The sequence below is a fragment of the Giraffa tippelskirchi genome, chromosome 3 (assembly GCF_054371585.1).
Source record: "Giraffa tippelskirchi isolate mGirTip1 chromosome 3, T2T-mGirTip1v1.2.pri, whole genome shotgun sequence".
In the NCBI taxonomy this organism is placed as follows: Eukaryota; Metazoa; Chordata; class Mammalia; order Artiodactyla; family Giraffidae; genus Giraffa; species Giraffa tippelskirchi.
Genome location: NC_137277.1, coordinates 53,917,296 through 53,924,126, shown reverse-complemented (window position 1 = coordinate 53,924,126; position 6,831 = coordinate 53,917,296). Strand labels below are relative to the sequence as shown.

At 37.2% G+C, this 6,831-nt stretch overlaps 1 pseudogene across 1 annotated transcript in view; it reads left to right on the top strand.

Annotated features, from left to right (window-relative positions):
* The first annotated feature begins 512 nt into the window (after window positions 1-512).
* Window positions 513-6,831, top strand: part of LOC145543514 (large ribosomal subunit protein uL30 pseudogene) — a 208,818-nt pseudogene continuing 202,499 nt past the window's right edge. The window contains exon 1 of the transcript XR_014080754.1: window positions 513-1,276. The product of XR_014080754.1 is annotated as a large ribosomal subunit protein uL30 pseudogene (transcript). The remainder of the gene's footprint in view (window positions 1,277-6,831) is intronic.

Here is a 6,831-nt window from a genome sequence, read left to right as displayed (position 1 = left end):
CTTATTTGATATATTATTTGAAAATATCTTCTCCCATTCAGTAGGCTGGCTTTTCATTTAGTTGATAATTTCTTTCACTGTACAAAAGGCTTTTAGTTTAAAGTAGTCCCATTTGTTTATTTTTGCTTTTGTTTCCCTTGCCTGAAGAGACAGATCCAAAAAAATATTAAGACCAATGTCAAAAAGCATACTGCCTATGTTTTCTTCCAGGAGTTTTATGGTTTTAGCTCTTTCATTTAATTATTTAATCCATTTTGAGTTTGTTTTTGAATATGATGTGAGAAAATAGTACAGTTTGATTCTTTTGCATGTAGCTGTCCAGTTTTCCCAACCCCATTTGTTAAAGAGGCTGTATTTTCCTCAGGTTATATTCTTGCCTCCTTTGTAGTAGATTAATTGACCATATAAGTATGGATATAAATCTAGGCTCTCTATCCTATTCCACTGATCTATTTTTGTGCCAATGCCATACTGATTATTGTAGCTCTGGTATTATTTGAAATCAGGGCCTCTTTCCCGGCTGGAACCATGGAGGATGCCGAAGAGAAGAAAAAGAAGGTTCCTTCTGTGCCAGAAACCCTTAAGAAAAAGCAAAAGAATTTCGCAGAGCTTAAGATCAAGCGCCTGAGAAAGAAGTTTGCCCAAAAGATGCTTCGAAAGGCAAGGAGGAAGCTTATCTATGAAAAAGCTAAGCATTACCACAAGGAATACAAGCAGATGTACAGAACTGAAATTCAAATGGCTAGGATGGCACGAAAAACTGGCAACTTCTATGTACCTGTGGAACCCAAATTGGCATTTGTCATCAGAATCAGAGGTATCAACGGTGTGAGCCCAAAGGTTCGAAAGGTGCTGCAGCCCCTTCGCCTCCGGCAGATCTTCAATGGCACCTTTGTGAAACTCAACAAGGCATCAATTAACATGCTGAGAATTGTGGAGCCATACATTGCATGGGGGTACCCAAATCTGAAGTCTGTAAATGAATTGATCTATAAGCGTGGTTATGGCAAAATCAACAAGAAGCGAATTGCCCTGACAGACAATGCATTGATTGCTCCATCTCTTGGGAAATACGGAATCATCTGCATGGAGGATCTGATTCATGAGATCTATACCGTTGGAAAACGTTTCAAAGAAGCAAACAACTTCCTGTGGCCCTTTAAATTGTCTTCTCCACGAGGTGGAATGAAGAAAAAGACCACCCATTTTGTAGAAGGTGGGGATGCTGGCAACAGGGAAGACCAGATCAACAGGCTTATTAGAAGGATGAACTAAGGTATCTACCAGGATTGTTTTTGTAATCTGGTCAGTTAATAAACAATTGAAACAAACAAACAAAAAAAAGAAATCAGGAAGTGTGATACCTCAGTCTTTGTTCTTTCTCCAGATTATTTTGGCTAATTGGGGTCTTTTGTGTTTCCAAAAAAAATTTAGACTTATGTTCTAGTTCTGTGAAAAATGCCATTGGTATTTTGATGGGAATTGCACTGAATCTGTGGATTGCCTTGGATATTATGGTAATTTTAATGATTTTAATTTTTCTAATCCATGAGTAGGATATACCTTTCAATTTGTTTGCATTGTCTACAGTTTCTTTCATCGGTGTTCATTGTTTTCTGAGCACAAGTCTTGTACCTCTTGTTAGATTCGTTCCTGTGTATTTTATTCTTTTTGATACAGTTGAAATTGAATTGTTTCCCTAATTTCCTTTTCTGACAGTTTGGTGTTAGTGTATAGAAATGAGACATATTTCTGTATATTAATTTTGCATCCTGCAACTTTACTGAATTCATTTATTAGTTCTAATCATTTTTTTTGTTTTTATTGTCCTCTTTAGGATTTTCTAGACATAGTATCATGTCATCTACAAACAGGCGGTTTTAATTATTCCTTTCCAATTTAGATTCATATTATTGGGTTGGCCAAAACGTTTGTTCAGGTTTTCCTATACTATCTTATGTAAAAACCAGAATGAACTTTTCTCTTTCTTGTCACTGTGGATGATTATAGATCATCCAATACTATGTTGAATAAAAGTGATGAGAGTGAATCTTTTTTCTGATCTTAGAGGACACTTCCTGCTTTTCATCACTGAATATGATATTGACTATAATTTTGTCATAAATGGCCTTTTATACTGAGATTTGTTCTCTCTATACCCACTTTGTTGAAAGTTTCTTTTTTTAATCATAAATGGATGCTTAATTTTGTTAAAAGTTTTTTCTGGGGTTGGAGGTGGTGGGAGGGAAGTCAAAGAAGAAGGGGATATATGTATGCTGCTGCTGCTAAGTCGCTTCAGTCGTGTCCGACTCTGTGCGACCCCATAGACGGCAGCCCACCAGGCTCCCCCGTCCCTGGGGTTCTCCAGGCAAGAACACTGGAGTGGGTTGCCATTTCCTTCTCCAATGCATGAAAGTGAAAATGAAAGTGAAGTCTCTCAGTCGTGTCCGACTCTTCGCGACCCCACGGACTGTAGCCCACCAGGCTCCTCCGTCCATGGGATTTTCCAGGCAAGAGTACTGGAGTGGGTTGCCATTGCCTTCTCCGGGATATATGTATACATGTAGCTGATTCACTTCGTTGTATGGCAGAAACTAACACAACGTTGTAAAGCAACTATACCCCAATTTTTAAAAAGTCCTATTGGGAAAAAAGCTTTTTTTTTTTTTTTTTGCATCTTTTGCATTAAGATGATCATATGATTTTTATTCTTCAATTTGTTAATGTGGTGTATCGCATTGATTGGCTTGCATATATCAAACCATCCTTATAGCCCTCGGATAAATCCCACTTGATCATGGTATATGATCCTTTTAATGTATTGTTGAATTCAGTTTGCTAGTAGTTTGTTGAAGTTTTGTTGACGATTTTTCCATACATGTTCATCAGTGATATTGGCCTGTAACTTTCTTTTTTTGTGTGGTATAGTTGTCTGCTTTTGGTATCAGGATGATCCTGGCTTCGTAGAATGATTTTGGAATCATTTCTTCCTCTTCAACTTTTTTGGGAATAGTTTGAGAAAGAGAGGTGTTAACTCTTCTTTAAATATTTGGTAGAAGTCACTGGTAAAGCCATCTGATCCTGGACTTTTGCTTTTAGGGAGTTTTGTTTTTTATCTGAGGGGGCTTTAAGTTACTGATTCAATCTTAATAGTGGTAATTGGTTTGTTCATATTTTCTGTTTCTTCCTGATTCAGACTTGGGAGATTGTATGTTTCTAGGAAATTATTGATTTCTTTTACACTGACAAGTTTATTGGTGCATAACTGTTCATAGTAATCTTTTATAATCTTTAGTACTTCTTTTTTTATTTAAGTATAGTTAATTCTCCAGGGAATATCTCCTGGAGAAGGGTATGGCAACCTACTCCAGTATTCTTGCCTGGAGAATCCCATGGACAGAGGAACCTGGCAGGCTACAGTAATTGGGGTCGCAAAGAGTCAGACACGACTAAAGCAACTCAGCATGCAGCACATAGTTAATTTGTAATGTTGTGTTAGTTTCAAATGTACAGCAAAGTGACTCAGTTATACATGCACACATATACATATATATGTATACATGACACATATACAACGAAGGTCTGTATAGTCTAATGTTGTGGTTTCTCCAGTAGTCACATACAGATGTGAGAGTTGGTCCATAAAGAAGGTTGAGCGCCAAAGAATCAATGTTTTTGAATTATGGTTCTGGAGAAGACTCTTGAGAGTCCCTTGGACTGCAAAGAGATCAAATCAGTCAATCCTAAAGGAAATTAACCATGAATGTTCATTGGAAGGACTGATACTGAAGGTGAAGCTCTGATACTTTGGCCACCTGATGCAAAGAACTGACTCACTGGACAATATCCTGATGTTTCGAAAGACTGAAGGCAAAAGAAGAAGGGGAAGGCAGAGGATAAGATGTTTAGATAGCCTCACTGACTCAATGGACATGAATATGAGCAAACTCTGGGAGACAGTGGAAGATAGAGAAGCCTGGCATGCTACAGTTCATGGGGCTGCAGAACTGGACATGACTTAGTGACTGAACAACAATAATACATATTCTTTTTCAGAATATTTTCTGTTATAGGCTATTACAAGATATTGAATACAGTAGGTTCTTGTTGGTGATCTGTTTTGTATATAATAGTATGTTAATCCCAAAGATCTTTGGTATTTTTGTGGTATCAGATAAAACTTCTCTTTTATTTCTGATTTTGTTTGGGCCTGCTCCCTTTTTTCTTGATGAGCCTAGCTTAACTTTTACCAATTTTGTTTACCTTTAAAAGTACCAGCTTTTGGTTTCATTGATTTTTTTATATTTTTAAGTCTCTATTCCATTTATTTCTGCTCTGATCTTTATTATTTCTTTACTTCTTCTAACTTTGCCTACTGTTTGTTCTCTTTCTTGTATTTTCTTTAGATCTACATTTAGATTGCTTATTTGAGATTTTTCTTGTTTCCTGGGGTAGGCTTAAATCACTATAGACCTTACTTACAGAAGTTTTCCTTACTGCATCCTGTAGATTTTGGTTTGCTGTGTTTTTATTTTTATTTGTATCTAGGTATTTAAAAATTTCCTCTGATTTCTTCAGTGAGCCATTGATTGTTTAGTAGCATATTGTTTAGCCTCCACATGTTTGTGTTTTTTGCAGATTTTTCTTGTAGTTAATTTCTAGTCTCATATCATCGTGGTTGGAAAATATGCTTGATATGACTTCAGTTTTCTTCAATGAAACTTGTTTTGTGGCCTACCGTATGATTTATACTGAGATGGTTTCATGTGTACTTTAAAAGAATGTGTATTCTTCTGCTTTCTATATATATCTATGAAGTCCATTTGATTTAATATGCCATTTAAGGTCAGTGTTTCCTTATTAATTTTCTGCCTGAATGATATGTCCTTTGACATAAGTGGGGTGTTAAAATCCTTTACTATTATGTGTTACTATCAGTTTTCCCCTTTATATTTGTTACTATTCACTTTATATATTTAGATACTCTGATGTTGTATACATATATATTATAGTTGTTGTATCTTCTTGTTGCATTGATCTTTTTACCATTATGTAATGTCTTTGTCTCTTGCTACAGTCCTTGTTTTAAAATCTATTTTGTCTGATACAAGTGAATATATATAATAAATTTCTTTTTGTTTCTATTTGCAAGAAGTTCTTTTTCCAATCCCTCACTTTCAGTTGGGGTCACTGGCGTCCCTTTAGAAAAGGCCAGAGATCAAATTGCAGACATCTGTTGGATCATAGAAAAAGCTAGAGGGTTCCAGAAAAAACATCTACTTCTGCTTTATTGACTATGTAAAAGCCTTTGACTGTGTGGATCACAACAAAATGTGTAAAATTCTTCAAGAGATGGGGATACCAGACCAAAGATTCCTGAGAAATGTATATACAGGTCAAGAAGCAACAGTTAGAACCAGACATGGAACAATGGACTGGTTCCAAATTGGGAAAGGGGTACATCAAGGCTGTATATTGTCACCCTGCTTATTTAACTTCTATGCAGAGTACATCATGTGAAATTCCAGGCTGGATGAAACACAACTGGAATAAAGATTGCTGGGAGAAATATCAATAACCTCAGATATGCATATGACACCACACTTATGGCAGAAAGCAAAGAACTAAAGAGCCTCTTGATGAAAGTGAAAGAGGAGAGTGAAAAAGTTGGCTTAAAATTCAACATTCAGAAAACTAAGATCATGGTATCTGGTCCCATCACTTCATGACAAATAGACAGGGAAACAGTGGAAACAGTGACAGACTTTATTTTTTTAGTCTCCAAAATCACTGCAGATGGTGACTGCAGCCGTGAAATTAAAAGACACTTGCTCCTTGGAAGAAAAGTTATGACCAACCTAAACAGCATATTAAAAAGCAGAGACATTACTTTGCCAACAAATGTCCATCTAGTCAAAGCTATGGTTTTTCCAGTGGTCATGTATGGATGTGAGAGTTGGGCTATAAAGAAAGCTGAGCACAGAATTGATGCTTTTGAACTGTGGTGTTGGAGAAGACTCTTGAGAGTCCTTCGGACTGCAAGGAGATCCAACCAGTCCATCCTAAAGGAGATCAGTCCTGCATATTCATGGGAAGGACTGATGCTGAAGCTGAAACTGCAATGCTGTGGCCACCTGATATGAAGAACTGACTCATTGGAAAAGACCCTGAAGCTGGGAAAGATTGAAGGCAGGAGGAAAAGGGGACAATAGAGGATGAGATGGTTGGATGGCATCATCGACTTGATGGACATGAGTTTGAGAAAGCTCCAGGAGTTGGTGATGGACAGGGAAGCCTGACGTGCTGCAATCCATGGGGTTGCAAAGAGTCGAACACAACTGGGCAACTTAACTGAACTGAAGGAGAGAGATGAAACTAAGTCCTCTTTTAATCAAGGAAGTTCCCACCTACATTCTTTCATTTATATTATCTACATTTGAGTTTGTGACCCATGATATTACAAGAATTTTTTTGTACAAGATAAACTTTGTGTCATTCTCAAGATTCTCTTGTTTTTGTCCAATCATGTTCATTCTCATTGCCAGGTACTTTATGACAACATGGTAGACACTGAAAGTTGCCTACCCAGCACTTCCATTCAAAATCCCTCTCTCTTGCCTGCCTCCTACCAAACCCCCAAGTATTTATGTTCCCAAACTGCTTGGTAGCTAGGAATAGTCATGTGATCAATCTAGTATCAGCCAATAAGACATAGGGGAAAAGAATTACGGGGAAAGAATTCTCTTCCATGATTAAGGGCAAGAGATTCAGAAAGAGATTCAGATTTTGTCCCACTCCCCTTTACTCCCCTCCAGCCTTTGAACGAGATGT